Consider the following 15,165-nt stretch of genomic DNA (forward strand, 5'->3'; position numbering starts at 1 on the left):
CTCCCCTGCCTGTGCTGGGAGTAAAGGAGCAACTGGTACCAGTGCTGCATGTGCTAGAGAAGTGGCCACACAAATTCCCTGCTTGAGGCAGAGACACTACTGTATAGGGAAAAAAGTTTATACATTAAAAAAAAAAAAAGGCAGTTTTCTGTCTTTCTGATCAGGCATAACACTTTTATGCTTTTGCTGCTGCCAGTCCATGGCACTGTCTGGTAGCAGTTCTGTCTCACGATGCTTATGCTTTAGGGAGGTCTCTCTGCTTTGCCTGTTTCTGCAAGCTTTTCACTTTAGATCTGCATAACTTGGCCTCTTCTAGCCCCTTGCTGCTCACAGTCATCTATTCATAGTTACTTTTACTTCCTCACACTCCACATGTGCTGCTGCTTCTGATCACTTTCAATTAAAATGGCCTGGGTTTACAGAGGCTGCTGATTAAGTTAATGAGCTTGTTTAGGCCAAAATGGCCAAAAGGAAGAAGCATATATAAATATATAACCTGAAGTAGCTTTTTATTTTTTAAATCTTAGAAGCAGTGGTGAGGGTGTTGTTGTCTGTTAATCACCTGTGTTGTTATGTGCAGATGCTGCTGGGACCTCAATGGACAGATTCAATCTGGAGGTCAGCTTGCAGAGGTAACAGAACCCTGGCAATTAGGGGATGCCAACCTAGTGGTATGTCTGTTCCATGAGCAGCTAGGTGGAAGGGGGTTACATAGAGTATGCAAGAGCTATAAATGCTAGTATTTCTTCTTAAAGAGATTCAGTGCTCTGAGGAAAGCATCAATTCTGCAGAGAGAACAGAGCAATAGCAGCCTTGTAGAAGACAAGCAGAAACAGAATTTTTTTTTTTTTTTTTTTTTTTTTTTTTTAAATCTCTGAGTGCTTACTTTGTTGTGTCTGTAAAAAAAGATTTTCTTCATTCTAGGCACAACTCCCTGCTGCAGGGTATAGAGGTGGCTGTGACCTGGGAGCTGTGGCTGCCCAGCTAAGGGGGGAAGAGAACATGTCTGCTCTTTGTTGTTTGAAAACTAATCTGAGCAAATATCACTGCCTGAGGAGCTAATAGCTGGGAAGGAGATAGGAAAGTAAAATACATGTAACAAGACTAGTTTACATGTATATCTTAAGAGACCTTTAGCTCTGGCCTGATACCTCAAGAAATTGGGAATTTCATGGCTCTTTGTGGTTAAAAGTCCATGGTTTGCAGTGAAAACAGTATCTGTCTTTAAAATTTTCAAATTTTGTTGTCTCATTTCCTTTCACACCATTTGCATTGAGTCACCATTACAGTTCAGGATGGATGTACAAGGTGTTGTTGAGTAAGTGCTTGTTTTATTTCCTACTCTTTGATCCATGTTTGGACCAGTGGAAATGCCACCTAAATGAACAGATTTCAAGGCTGGAATACAGGTAGCATGAGCATCACTTTCATTTGCTCACAAATTAAAACAGGCTACTAGACTATTTCAGTAAAAGTAAGGGGGGGAAATGTCATCACCATTGCTCAAACAACTGTGCTCCTTCTTAGGCTACTGATATTATTGTAAATGTTAGGCTGAGTAGCAAATTGCCAAACAAGACTGAATGTCATAAAGGCAAAGGATTACTATCCTTCTGGTGGATGGAGAGTAGGTTTCTGGCAAATGGTTTGTTATCTAGGATTCCTCTGCTCCATGGAGCTGAAATTGGACTGAAAGTAAAGTTGTGTTTACAGCATTGTCTCTTGGCCACTGACATTCCCATCAGATCAATATTTCCATGGGAAATCCAGATGCTGTCTTATGATCAGAGCATTTGATATTCTTTGGGTAAAACTTGCTGCTTCTTTCTGAGTCATCAAATGAATAGTCTAGCCATTAAGTTATTTTTAAAAATAGCATCCATTTCCCTCACTCTGTGCTATATGTTCTGTTTAATATATGCAAACACAATACAAGGATTGTTTAAAGAAGCAAATCAAAGACCCATCTAGAGCAAAAAAACCTTAATGCAGGGAGCAACTAGTGCAGGAGACAAAAATGAACATATACAGCCCTGACCTGCAGACTTTGCAGCTCACAGGCTGTTGTGTTGAGAGGGACTGAGAAAGGAAGAGAGAGTCTCTTCTTGTCCATGTCATCCCACCTAAGGCAGGGGAGGGTTGTAGTGATGGGAAGAATGTGGGGATTAAATTTAATGAATGTAGTGTCTTTGGTAGCTTGTCCCTGCCTGGGATGTCCAGTTTGAATGGCACTCCAGTATTACAGGGTGTCCAGCCGCTGTTTTAATTATTGCCATATGGATACATCAGGCAGCTTTGAGTAATCTGAGCCTTTTGGGCTGATGCAGTGTTTCTTCAGGATTACCAATGAATTTTGTGTCCTTTCCTGTTTGCATTCTCATTTGAGATTTACAGCAAACAGCGATGAGAAATGCCAGAGGGCAACTTTTCAATTCTTAGCAAAATAAAAATATGTGCCAGGATTCATGCATATATTCATGTGGACACCTGTGTTATTGAAACACATTTCCTTTGCTATTTGTGATGTATTTACTTGAATCATTCAAAAATTCAAGTAATGCATAATACTAAAACTCCCCCATGGAGCTTGGTAGGAAACATGAAACTTTATAATGCAGTATTTTCAAGCACAAAATATATTACTTACTCTTTCCTTCTAGCATAGAGCTTTATTCTTGGCTAGAGCCAGTGCAAACCCCAGAGGCTTTCAAACTTCTTTGCTCTGACCAGAGTGAAGCTGTAATTTTTTAAGGTCAATATTTGTTTATAAACCCTATTTCTGGGCTGTCTTATTTTTCACCCGGTACTGAACTTACTAGTTACCAAAATGTCTGTGTCTTTGGTGCTGCTTTTCTCCCATCTTCCCACACAGAGAACTTGAGTCTTGTATTTCTCTCAGGCTTGTGTTCCAGGTGATTCACTCTTCAGGGAGATGTTGGCCATATAAAGACCTTGCCTCTGTGATTTAGAGGAGCTGGGACTTCATGGCTGTGAAAGGATGACAGACTGTTAAGACAGTACAGTAGGGAGAAATATGGTGTGATGTTTGGTGGGAAGTGTGGCAAGGTCCTGACTCACTGCTCAGACACCCTCCTATTTAACATATGTCCAAAGTGTAACTCTAAGCACATTTGCAGAACTTATTACTGTAACAAACTTCAACAGCCTGAACATTTGAGATGAAGAACAGGAACAGAGGCCTTCAGGATGGAACAAGGGAAGAATACCAGAGAAGATTAATATCCTACATCTATCTGCATCTATGCTATGGTATCATGCTGTCGCTCCTGTCCTGCTGGCACAGGTTCCTGGTGTGATGGATTTGCTCAGTAGCACACCACTGTTAGGAGATGGTGGTGCGTTCCTTCCTCACGCCATGTGGAACTAATGGAGCTAATCGAGAGTTCCTGCTCTATGAAATTGCAGTACACTGTGCCCTTCCTGTAGTGTGATTTCAGCCTATGAAAGCATATCTTGTTTTCTACCATGAGGCTGAAGCAATGGCACTCATTCTATACCTTCTAGCCAAACCTGGGTTCAAGGTCTCTTGCTGGTGAAAAATCCATAAATCAAAATACTAGGACATGCCTTGCTGATAATTGATTCTTCCAAGAATATTTGCCCCAAATCTTTAACTATATCAAACAACAAGAAGTTATAATGAAGACTAAGTGTATTTATGAAGTGAAATCATTAACAATGGATTAGACAGTGGAATCCAATTTCCTGTTCCATCAGTGATGCTAACACAGACTGAAATTTCATTGATGTATTGGGCATCATTGTCATCCTCTTAACTGAGAGAAAAATTGTTTGCCATTTTCTACTGGCTGTACCTTGCAGGCAAAATTGCATCTTATACAAAGCATCAAGCCAGAATCCTAATGGAGAAAGTATTTACAAGAAAATAAATATTTCACAGTTCTCTCATACGTGCTTTGTATTTCATCATATTTAATGTATGAATATATTTTACTAGTGTGTATTTTTTCCTCTTAACTGATGTATTAAGAAGCTTAAGGTAGAGAAATACATTTGTGTGAATGTCATCAGGGCTTTCTAAGAAGACTGTATAGAGTACAGGAAACCTTCTAAGTGCAATCTGTAGTTCTTATTTTGTTTTACTCATTTTTATTTTCTTTTTTTTTTTTTTAGAACAGACCTGGAGAGACTTAATTCACCACTTCTCAAGTATTAAGTCCTAAAATTCAAGAGTTTGAAGTTCTCCTCCCTGCTTTTATGTGACATACAGTCAGCCCTGCTGTGGCTGGCCCTGCTCCCATGCTGGGGCAGGGTGGGCACAGGCTTCCTCGCCAAAATGGGCTTCACAGCCAGTAGCAGCTGTAATTGTTGATAGCAAGGGTTATTCCAGTGGACTAAACCCCATAAAGATGAATGGGGATCTGGACTAACCACTGAATCGTAGTGTCATCTGCACAGGTTGCTGCCTTGCTGTTTGTTGCTCTTCTGGTCCATCAAGAATGTGTTAAATAGCAGGAGATCTTGCAGGGAATGTCAAGACTTCTTTCAAAAGGGAAAACAGTTTAATTCTGCTCTTTTCTTTCTGAATGCTCTACGTACTCCTACCCCAAGATCAGGTTTTAGCATCTTAAGTGGTCTTTGGTAGAAGACTGGTAAACTGCAAGAGGGATGTCTGTGTTATGGACGCTGATATGAGTTTCTTGCTGTGTGTATAGTGAAGTTGTATCTTTAGTCTAATGAGCACAGAATAAATTCAAGCTGCCATTTACCAAGTTCTGTGAGGGGCACTTGGTGTTTCAGTGGAGTGCACTGTCATCACAAGGTCACTGGCCTGTAACATGATGTTCTGGGATGTTAAGTAGATCTGGAGAGTAAACTTATTTTCATATGCTGGTGTTTCTCTAAATATCTCCCTAACAGACTAATATTTGGCAAAATATTCAGGAGAGCCTCAAGGCCAGGAAAATCAGTTCCTGATTACTGGTGGTAGTGGCTATGCCATGTGTGGCCAGGCAGGTAGCAGCCATACCTCTGAGCAAAGGCAGCAGGGCCCTTTGTGTGAGGAGAGCCTTTCTCCAGATTTCAGACCAGTGGCTTATAATAAAACTAAAATACCAGATTTTGATCCCAGCAATATAACGAGGCAATGACTGATACAAAGAAAAAAAAAATCAATACTTCTTTTTTTTTTTTTTTTAGGGGAAGGTAATTTTTGGAAACTTTATTTTAAAAATGGACGTGAAAACTTTAACTTCAAAAGCCAAACAAATGTGGCTTTACCGTAGGCTTCTAATGAAGTCTGTTGCTTTTCTGCTGTCATCTAAAGAAGCCTAAAAACCCAAACCAATCAATTTCTGAACCAGCTCCAGGTGACCAAAATGAAAATCAAATAAGATAACAAAGAACTGTGTGCTCAGCCTTGTCTTACTTTTTTTTTTTTTTAATACATGTAACCATGATATTTTTTGTCATTGCTGTAAATTCTAGAAAGAGGAAACTGTGCACTTTTATTATGTGTTTTTTTTTTTTTTTTTTTTTGTGTGTGTGTTTTAAGTGATGATGCTAAAATCCTCTACTTGTGAGCATTTCTGTGATGATAGTTGCAGTGTTGCCTCCCCCAGCCATCTCCTCCACTGACAAAGATGCTGGGAGCCACATGGCTGTACTTGTAGTGCACCCGATCAGCTCCCTCTGTGCAGGATGCAGGCTTTGCTCTAATAAGCCACAGCCTCCAGGCATGGGGTGACCTCGCTGGAGGGCTGGAGGAGACAGTGTTGAGGGGAGATTCACTAGAGGAGGCCTGTCACAGTGCTTAGTACCTCTGCCTTTTAACAGAATGATTAAATACAAAACAGAGCTCTAACTCAAGCAGCCAACAGGGGCTTTACTCCTTGCTTTCGCTTAGTATGCAATGTGGCCAGCGTGTGAAGCCAGGTAACTGTTACTTCCTCAAGGATTAGTGCCCCCTTGAAGAGCACACAGGTTTTCTTTTGCAGAAATCCATGAAAAGATCCCAGGCCTGACACTCCAGATTCAGTTTTAAATTGCCCTTTGGAAAAAGCAACTCCAATGGTTTCTGTGAAGTTGGGTCTTAAAACATTGCTGTGATGCTGAAGGACACAAATGCAGCACTGTCCTCACCACAAATCAGTGTGGTGACGATGTAATACCTACTGCACTAATAGCATGGATGGGGTTAACTTCAGCTCTTGAGTCATTGTGTGTATAGGGTGAGATCTCTGTTTATGTCTCCAGCATGTTGCCACATCCAGAGGCCAAAGAGGTACAGAAAGCCATCCAGCAAGGACCCCAGCCTGCTACTCTAGAAGCTTTTCTGGCCAGCATCCCTCCTGGGTAGATGGAGCCCTTGCATGGGTATGGGGCAAGACCTGGGAACTGGGTCTGGGCTGGAGATGTTGGTACTCAGCTGGAAATGGGTGCCCTGGAAATGGTCCCTGGAGAGGAGCATGAATTTGGAGACCTAGTGCTCAGGACCTGGGCTGGAAAAGGTGCAATCTGGGTCCTTTCATGGGAGGCCTCTGGGAGGAGGTGGCATGTATTGCAGAGGAGTGGCAAGGTTAAAATAAGAATGATGGAGAAAACTGAAGAAGGAGCTAACAAATGGGAAAGAGGCTGTCCATGTAGTGGCAGCAGGCTGGGGGCTTACAACGAGGGAGGATGCTTGCTGGATGGGACACACGGGCTGGCACCAGTTTGCAAAAAAGAACTCTGCTGGGGATGCTGAGCAGAATGGCTGTGAGCAATCCTGTACTTCTGTCTCTGAGCACCCCTTTCCTGTGCTTAATGCTGTGCTTTCAGGCTTGGGAGACCTAGATGTGATTCCTGCCTCATCAAAGGGAATTTGGAGGCTCTAGGAGAACACAGGCTACCTTGCAAAGTCCATCCTGTGACTGGAAAAAAACAACGTTCCTTGCCATTCAAATCAGAATGTGCCACATGCAGCATTTCCCCAGGGGATGCAGCCAGCAGATGCATTGGCAAGCTCCTGCAAACCACGTTTGACAAAATAAATGCTCGCAAAACTGATCATAACCACTCAGAACCATTCAGCTTTGCCTGCAAAACCAGAGAGGCTCTGAGACTTGTCTAAGATCACACAGGAAATCTGCAAAGCGGGCAATTGTATTAATGTCCCCCCCCTCATAGGATAGTGCTGTAACATCCTTGAATAAAAGCAGTGTAAGGAAGGCAACACTTAAATGTCTGCCCTACTGGGAAGGGAGAATAGAGGCTTGAATGTCTGTGGTTAAAGAAAAGGGGGCAGGGGAATGAATTATCTGTTTCCTTCTGTGTTCACAAATTACCTAGAGAATATCAGGAGGTCACAGATTGGGGGAATTCTTCTTAATGCTGAGACTATTCTCTTAATGTCATGGTTGTGTTTTGCACATCAACATCAAATACTATGCGGAAAAATTATTCTGTTTAGAAAAGCATCAAAAGCTGTCTTCAAAGAATAATGCATCATGATCGTGTAAGTGCTCTGGCATTTTTGATGTTGCCTTCTTACTCATTAGACTTTAATGATGTGATGAGTGACTTTTTGTCTATGAAAAGTTGCAGAATTCTAACTTTCTAAGCAGCTTGCCTCTCAGTAATGTCTATTTTTGGTAGTCCTCCCTGTTGCTTTATGTTTTGCATGTATGCTTTTAAGCCATTTTTTATACAAAGTGAGGGCTTTTATTTTTTCTGGGCAAACACTCCTAATTTACAAATTCTGCAGACTTTGTCTATTTACAAATCAAATGGATGAGTTAAATTGGATTGGGACAATGAACACCCAAGGGATGGTAGATGATGCCATCTTCTGAAGCGTAGCCTTCATCTGGCTTAGCTGCATTGGCTTGGTGTAACAAATCAGCTCTGTTTACCAAAGTGCTCCTGGTGTTTGCTTTGTGCATCCCTAAATGTCATCGCTGAAAAGCATGTGAAGTTCCAACAGGCCCACCAGTCTCAGCCGTTAGCTGTTGTTAGGGAAGGTAACAGAACTCTGGTCTGGGTGGCTACTTCTTTTTAAAGCAGGAAACTTTTAGGAAAAAACAGATCTTAATGTCATAACTAGAAATGAAGGACACAACGAACTGATCCTGTCACTATTAGCAGAAATCCTGTCTCTGTGCTTTCTTGCAACTGCATTGGAGGAAAAAGTCCTTTTCTAAAACTCTGACATTAAGATTATCTATCATATGGAGCTTGCACTTAATAGCCAGATGATGCAACTTATTGTTTTCCAGGGAACAGTGTATGCTGCGTCCGTTTTCTTTTTACTATTTTTTTTTTAAAGTCGTATGTCTCCATTACTCTGACAGCAAGGGAAGTGAGCAAGATGTATAGCCTTCAGTGACAGTTGCTTTTTGCCTCCCCTCTTGTGTGCAGGGAATAGGGACACCAACAAAATTTCTCCTCTGTAGCATGACTGGTTGCTTTACTCTGCCAAAGCAAGCTGTCCCTGCTGCTCCCTGGCTGGAGTTGTCAATTTTGCAGGTAGCAAGGGAGGAATCAAGAGAAAAAAAATCCAATTTTTCTGCTTGAGGTAACTGAACTTAATTCTTTGTTACCCTGAGCACTTTGCTACCTCTTCCCTCCAGTTCAATGGGATATTTTGTGAGTTCTCTGATTTTGACATCAGTGTGGAATAAACATGTTGTTCTGGCTCTTGCCATCAAAGTTTGAGCTATCCCAGTGGTCCTTGTAATGGCAGACACAGAAGGCAGTATGGGGTGGAGGTGTCTGAATTGGCAGTGCATCTTTGGGGAGCATCATTCACTTTCCCAGTGGGACATGGTGTGTGCAGGTATTGGTCAGTGGGAACAGCTGCAGCACTTGTCATGGGAAAGAATACCATTTAAAATGAATTACGTGCTTGAGATAAACTACCTCCTGCAAGTGTGTTGCATCGGGAGAGTCTGTAGCTTGTATTTAAGAGGATTGACAAGGTATTTGGGCTTCTGTGAAATAGGGAGAGATTTAAAGTCATGAAGGAACTACAAGTTCTCATCTTCCTTGGAGGTCTGTGTTTCTCTAATCCGTGTCTATACTTGCTTACATTTAATTAGAGACAGGCCCTGAAGTGACTTAGTGGGTTGTGTACATGCTGAATCTGCAGCTGAGACCAATTCATTTGTCAAGTACACGTCTCGAACACAGCCCAACACCTCGCTCTGAAATGCCTTAGCACTTGGGCCTCCACAAGCAGGGGAGAGCCTGTGGGAGGCTGTGGGAAGGTCATGCTCCTCTCTGCTTGTGAAGGCTTTTCTGACTTTCCATGGTGGCAGCAGCAACGGAGCTGGTGAGGTTACACAAGGCTCTGCACTTGTAACTTTCTTCTCCAGATCTGGAGCTGCCAGCCACATGTCTTCCTGTATTGCAGTAAGCATCAGAGTGGTCCAAAGTCCTTCTCACATGTTCCTCACTGACTTTGCAGATGCGCAGCTTTCAAAATCCCTGTGGCCATGAGATCAGGTTGGAAGTGACTGTGAGTTAAACATCTGCTTTGGAAAAATGCGTGTGCCATAAAATCATGTCTATGAATGAAAACAACCTGGAATTAAACATTTGAATTACTGGAGTAATTATGCTCGTAAGATGATACGGAACTAACTGATGGAGTCATGGTGATATGGCATGTGTATCTTGTGGTTTCCATAGATACAAATGTGACGGTATTTTGCAAACACTATACACCACCTGAAACATATTTCTGCTACTTCAGAAACAATAATTACACTTAAGTGCCTTTTGCACAAAACATTCCTTAAGTGTTTCTTGAATGATGAAAACTTAACAAGTTTTCAAAGGTCACTGCACTTTCTCAGCTCTAATATTAACTCCCTCCCTCCCTCACCTCCCCCCAGGCTAGAGGTGGAAGAAAAAGGAAGCAGAGAGCACCTAACCCAAGGTCTGTGAGTGTAATTTTGTAATGGGCTCCAGTGACCACAATTCAGTTTGGCACGAAAGACTAGGGTGAACACATGCTGTGTCTGTGGCAAGGCTGGTAGTAGCCACGGAAGGCAAGGGGGAGATCTGTTTGGGAGATACAGCCTTGAGAGAGGACTGAGAGCAAGGGACAAATGAAGGTTCACAATAAAGCAATGGGGTGAGCAATCACTTTCACATCAAGCAGCGACTCTGAAGGTGGCAGATAGGTGGGAATAGACAGTGGTTCCTTTGAGCACATGAAGGCTGAAATCTCCAGTGGTAAGAAGTTGTAAAGAAAGGGACACTGAACCTAAGGCAGAACTTTGCTGATGGGAAGTTTTCTTCTAGAAACACAATTTCCAAGTGAGGTCAATGGTTTGTAAGTGTGCCAGCCCTGCAATCAAACCAAGGTGGAGTTGTGCTGGGGTGAAGGCTGGATCTCCCAAGTGCCTCAGCCCCACAGAGCACAGCAAGTACTTGCCTCAGCTCAGATCCGGTGCTGACCGTGGAGGCTGAGCTCTGACAAAAATCTGGCTCAGTTTGCGTCCGAATAATTGAAACAGTCAGAATTATTATTCTCCCTTTCCAGTTCTACTTCATATCAAATATGCATTTCCCCCCTCTATGCTCTAATTAAAAACTAAAGGAGGAGGAGGAGAAAACTAATAATGCCAATTACACATTTGGCTTACGAAAAAGAAAAGAAAAGCACACTCTAATGCGTTTGTGGACAATAAGTAGGAAATGATTCACGCGTAATAAACCTCTTTGCTGTTAATCTCCCTTAACTTAGGGGTTCTGTTACTTATATTGAAATGTCTCCTCACTTTCTGTTGCGTTATTGCAAAGAATGGGTTTTCATTATTACTTTTTGCAGGGGCTATTGAACCTGATGCCTCAGGAGCACTGGGGCCCTGTGCAGCTCTCGCAGAGTGTGCAGTGTGATTGCTGTTGTTGTACAAGCATTTTTTTTATTATGGTGTTCCTTCCTCTTACCCACCAAAGCACCAGAAGTTGAAGAGGAGGTCTCAGGCCATGTACCAGTGTTAGGGAAGGGTTGGCCATGGCTTTTTTGGCCTTGTGTTCTTTGGGTAACCCTGCTGTCCTCTATCCAGGGGGTGGGTGCTTTGCTGGGGGCAGGCATAGGAAGGCTATTGGGGTCATCTGCTCATAACGACAATTGAATACCACTGCTGGAGAGGTTTCTGGGTGGATTCCCACCACCTGAAGAACTGAAGATGAGTCTGTGCTGTAGAGTTTATGAAGGGACCCCCAAGCTAAACATCCAGCAGGCCTCCTGCTCATCACTGGAACACCAGGAGCAGAATGGATGGATGAGATTAGCACATTGTGTTAAAAACATATTTTTCTTGTGTGATGCATAGTCTTTCACAGCTTTCTCATCCCATGGAGTCGTGCCCAGAAGCTGATGTTATGCCGTTGTTATTGGGAAGGAGTGGGTGTGGGTGTGTGTGTGCAAGGGGCAGAACGGATATTGTTGACAATTCCTCATGTTCACTTACTTTCTTCCCAGCAGTGTAATTCTCCACCTTTTTCCTTGTCCTTGGGCTTCACGCATCGAAAGATTTTTCAGTTTTGGTCTGTGACATTAAATTTCTCCATGCTTATTCTGAAGCAGCCATGTCTGCAGAGGCTGGGTGACTCATCCTGTCTGTAATCAATGGCTCGGGAGGCCACAGATGCTATCAGTGTTATTGAGAGCTGCAGATAATAACTGAGCCCCGTGTGATGCTGCTGCAGGTGTGTGGCCAGGTCAAGGTGAGTGAAGGTGCATTGGTGAGTGGGAGCTGAAAAGGACAAGCAGCACCAGCGGTAGCAGATGATGTGTAAGAAGAGGGGAAAAAAAAGGAGATTTCTGTGGAAGGTCTACTGTCAGATGTACAGCCCAATGCTTTCACTTTATTGTGATGGCAGATCTTCCTTTACAGCCCAGATGGACCTGAGTTTTCAGAGAAAGGCAGTGTTTCTGGCTTTCTGTATTGGTGTTCCAATACAGTGTTCACAGGAGAGTCAAATCTTGATTTGGTGTCAAAGCCATGAAAGGAAACTTACTTTTTTTAATTTTTTTAATTTTAATTTCATTATTTCTATGAATCAAACCATATGTCTGAAATCCTTTAACTTCCTTTCTGAGTGAATGATATACTAAATTCAGAGCTGGATAAAAATTAAAACAGGAACATTATCTGGCTGGATTGTAAGTCCTTTATCAGAGATTCAGAAAAAGTCTGTACAGCTGTATGTTTTTCCCTGTTAATGTAATCAATACACTGCTCTCTTGCCCTGTTACAGACAGGTTACATTTCTCTAGCTCTGGTCAGTGAAGTTTGAAATGTAGCTTGCATAAATTTGTCTACTTCTCACTGTGTTTACTAGAAAAGGCTTTTAACTATCTCAAAATCTGTTTTCCAAATATAACCTTTTCTCCCCTCTGTGATTTGCTATGGAAATTTCACCTGGAAAATCAGAGCTTTTAAGAGGTCATTTCTACTTTCATCTTTTCCTTTTGAGGTTCTAATACATCAAAAATCTGTACTTGGAAGCATACATCTCTACTCAAACATTTAAAATACCTAGAGTTCTTCATGGTCTAGAATGACTGAAACCATGAGCATCTCATCACATCTGTGAGAATACAGGACTCACTAGAGCTTGAGGTGAGGTCCCAAATCATGTGAAAGCTTGGGACATTTGGCTGAAGCAGAGCAGGAACACATCAGGACTTGATAAAAACTGGACAGACAAGATCCTAAGAGGCTGTATTTTCTAGGGGAAAAAAGGTCTGAGCTGAGGGAAGTCAGTACTGGGTGGTCTGCAGCTGGTCACTGATGCTCTAAAGGCTTTCTTTACCTGGGAACATTAAATATTTTGATTTTTTTATTATTTTTTTTTCATCCAACCTTACAAAAACTCTCCCTAGGTGTTCTGCAGGTCACCACTGGTAACTGAAATGATCCAAGAAACCCCACTTGAGTGGAAGCACTCACCATGGTGAAGATGAACAAAAAAGCACACAGGGAAGCAGCCATCCTGGCAGATTCTTACATCTGCATGTCATGTTTCCCTCCCTCAATTTAAAATGCAAGAAGCAAGCAGATGCAGGGAGGCACTCACTTTAGGTTCAAAGAGCTGTTTGTGTAAAGGATCAATAGATTCAGCACTGTATTTAGTGTTGTTCAAAGTGCTAGACTAGGCAATTATTTTGATTCATCAGTGTGGTAAGTGAAGCATCCAAGTGTGACAGAAAGTTCTCCATATTTTCTTTTTTTTTCTTGTGTAACTGAAATATTTCATCTTAACAGGCAGTTATATTAGAGATTAACATTCTGTTCTTGACAGGTATTGTCGATGACTTGTTAATGTAGTGTTAATTTTACAGTATTTTTTTGGCATTCATTCTGTCTCTAATCCACAGGTTATTAGTGCCAGAGGGACACTTCCAGTAGCACCGGTGTCTGAGCATTAGGCAGCAGATGTGCTTCCTATCATCACAAGGGAAACTGGAGTTGGATCCATCTGACTTTAACCATCTGTAGGGTATAAACTTAGGGCAACAAATTAGAAAACCAGTATATTACATGTGCTCAGCCACTTGCTTCAAAATGCTTTAATAGTTCTGTATTCAATAACAGCAAGAGCCAGGTGTCATAGTGTCTGAAATATACTGCAGGAAAAACTCATGCACTTTCTTCTTGTTATAAAGCAAAAGCAGGACATGCTTGTGACATCTTTCTCAGTCCACAGGAGAGCAGAGATACCATGAATTTATGACCTGAGCCTGCAGTGGATTTCCCACACGAATGACTTGCAAGTACTATTTCTTCCAGATGAAATAAACAGAAGTTTTGATCATGGAAACAAATGCTGTCCTGAGCATAGAGTGGGTGTGCAACCAAGATAATGACTTTTGCAAACCTTTTTAGTTGCAGAAGGGTGAGTTGAAGCCAAAAAAATCAAATGCTAAGGGAGCTTCTGACCTTTCGTATGAGTGATGTGACATTCTGCTTAGGTTATGTAGAGGCCAAGGACTACCATTTTTTACCAAGGGTCTTCATGGTCTCAGATACCTTTTCTACTCCCAAGTTCTTGTTTCTGCAGGTATCAGAAATGAAATAATGTTATTTATTTCATGCCTGGGAAAGGCACAAACACCTCCCTAAAGTACAGGAGACCGACTATGCATCTGCTAGAGGCTTTTAAGGAAATCTGCTGCTTCTGAGAACAAATAGAGAACCTGATGCTGTTTGGAACTCTGTTTTAAATCCTTTCAAGTGCTCTGTGCTGTTTGAATAACTTGTAGATTTTATAACTGTAGCAAATGCCTCAATCTGGGTGCAAAGGGAACTGATAATACCAGTTCTGGAACGTTTACCTTATTGCATAGTGTTGCAGCTCTTCATTATTCAGTATGATTTGAGCACACAGCGAGAAATACTGCAACTCTTCAATTACTTGTGCTGTGATGGATTAGAAACACAGGCATGTCCTGTTATCCCTAGGTGAAACTGTAGGCACACTTGCTCAAAAAAAACAGATGTTTGTTTAAATAATGTGTATATATGTATACATATCTCCATTTCTTTTAAAGTAATTCAAATTCCACTGATGCTTTCCATAGAAAGTTATTTAGGAAACTGCCAACTCTTAGAGTCCATTTCATGCACTTACTGTTCGCAAATGTACCTTTCCAACAGCTGCCTTGTGTGTTCAGTTGAAGTGTAGTTAAGAGGTGTCTCTGCAGCCTGTTTGTTGCCTATTCTTGGCAATATTTCTGCCACAGTTAAACCCTTGTTGCTGATTCAGGCTACAAAGTCACCTGGAGGGGGACTTCAAAACATCAGCAGTAGGGCTGCTGTAGCCTGCGGAACATGACAGGCAGCTGAAATCCAAATTGCTGGAAGTATCAGGAAAGCTCAGAATTTATATCAGATATAATGTATTACAAGTGAGATTTATAAAAGGATTACAAAAAGCAGTTAGTTAATGCTACTGGCAGTGAACAGGGATTAAAATATTTATCTAGTTACTGTTTGAATCATGGAGCCATTTATTTAGTTTTGTAATGAAGCTGCATACTTTAAACTGACAACAAATAATGCTTTTATTATCACTAATATTTTACAATGTCCATCTATCAAAATCCTTCCATGCCTTTCACTTCCAAGCAAAATCCTCTTGCATATAATCAGTGCATAATAGAGAATTTCCTCAAGCAACAGACAT

General features: G+C 41.7%; 2 long non-coding RNA genes across 2 annotated transcripts in view; both read left to right on the forward strand.

The window, feature by feature from the left end:
• Positions 1 to 504: 504 nt before the first annotated feature.
• On the forward strand, positions 505 to 10,560 carry LOC137863505 (uncharacterized). Its single transcript, XR_011100925.1, has 3 exons — positions 505 to 632; positions 6,238 to 6,357; positions 6,802 to 10,560. It is a non-coding gene; the product is annotated as an uncharacterized lncRNA (long non-coding RNA).
• A 903-nt stretch (positions 10,561 to 11,463) lies between these two features.
• LOC137863506 (uncharacterized) overlaps positions 11,464 to 15,165 on the forward strand; it is a 64,086-nt gene continuing 60,384 nt past the window's right edge. The window contains exon 1 of the long non-coding RNA XR_011100926.1: positions 11,464 to 11,700. This is a non-coding gene — a long non-coding RNA (uncharacterized lncRNA). The remainder of the gene's footprint in view (positions 11,701 to 15,165) is intronic.

This window comes from Anas acuta, chromosome 13 (assembly GCF_963932015.1).
Source record: "Anas acuta chromosome 13, bAnaAcu1.1, whole genome shotgun sequence".
NCBI classification, from domain to species: Eukaryota; Metazoa; Chordata; class Aves; order Anseriformes; family Anatidae; genus Anas; species Anas acuta.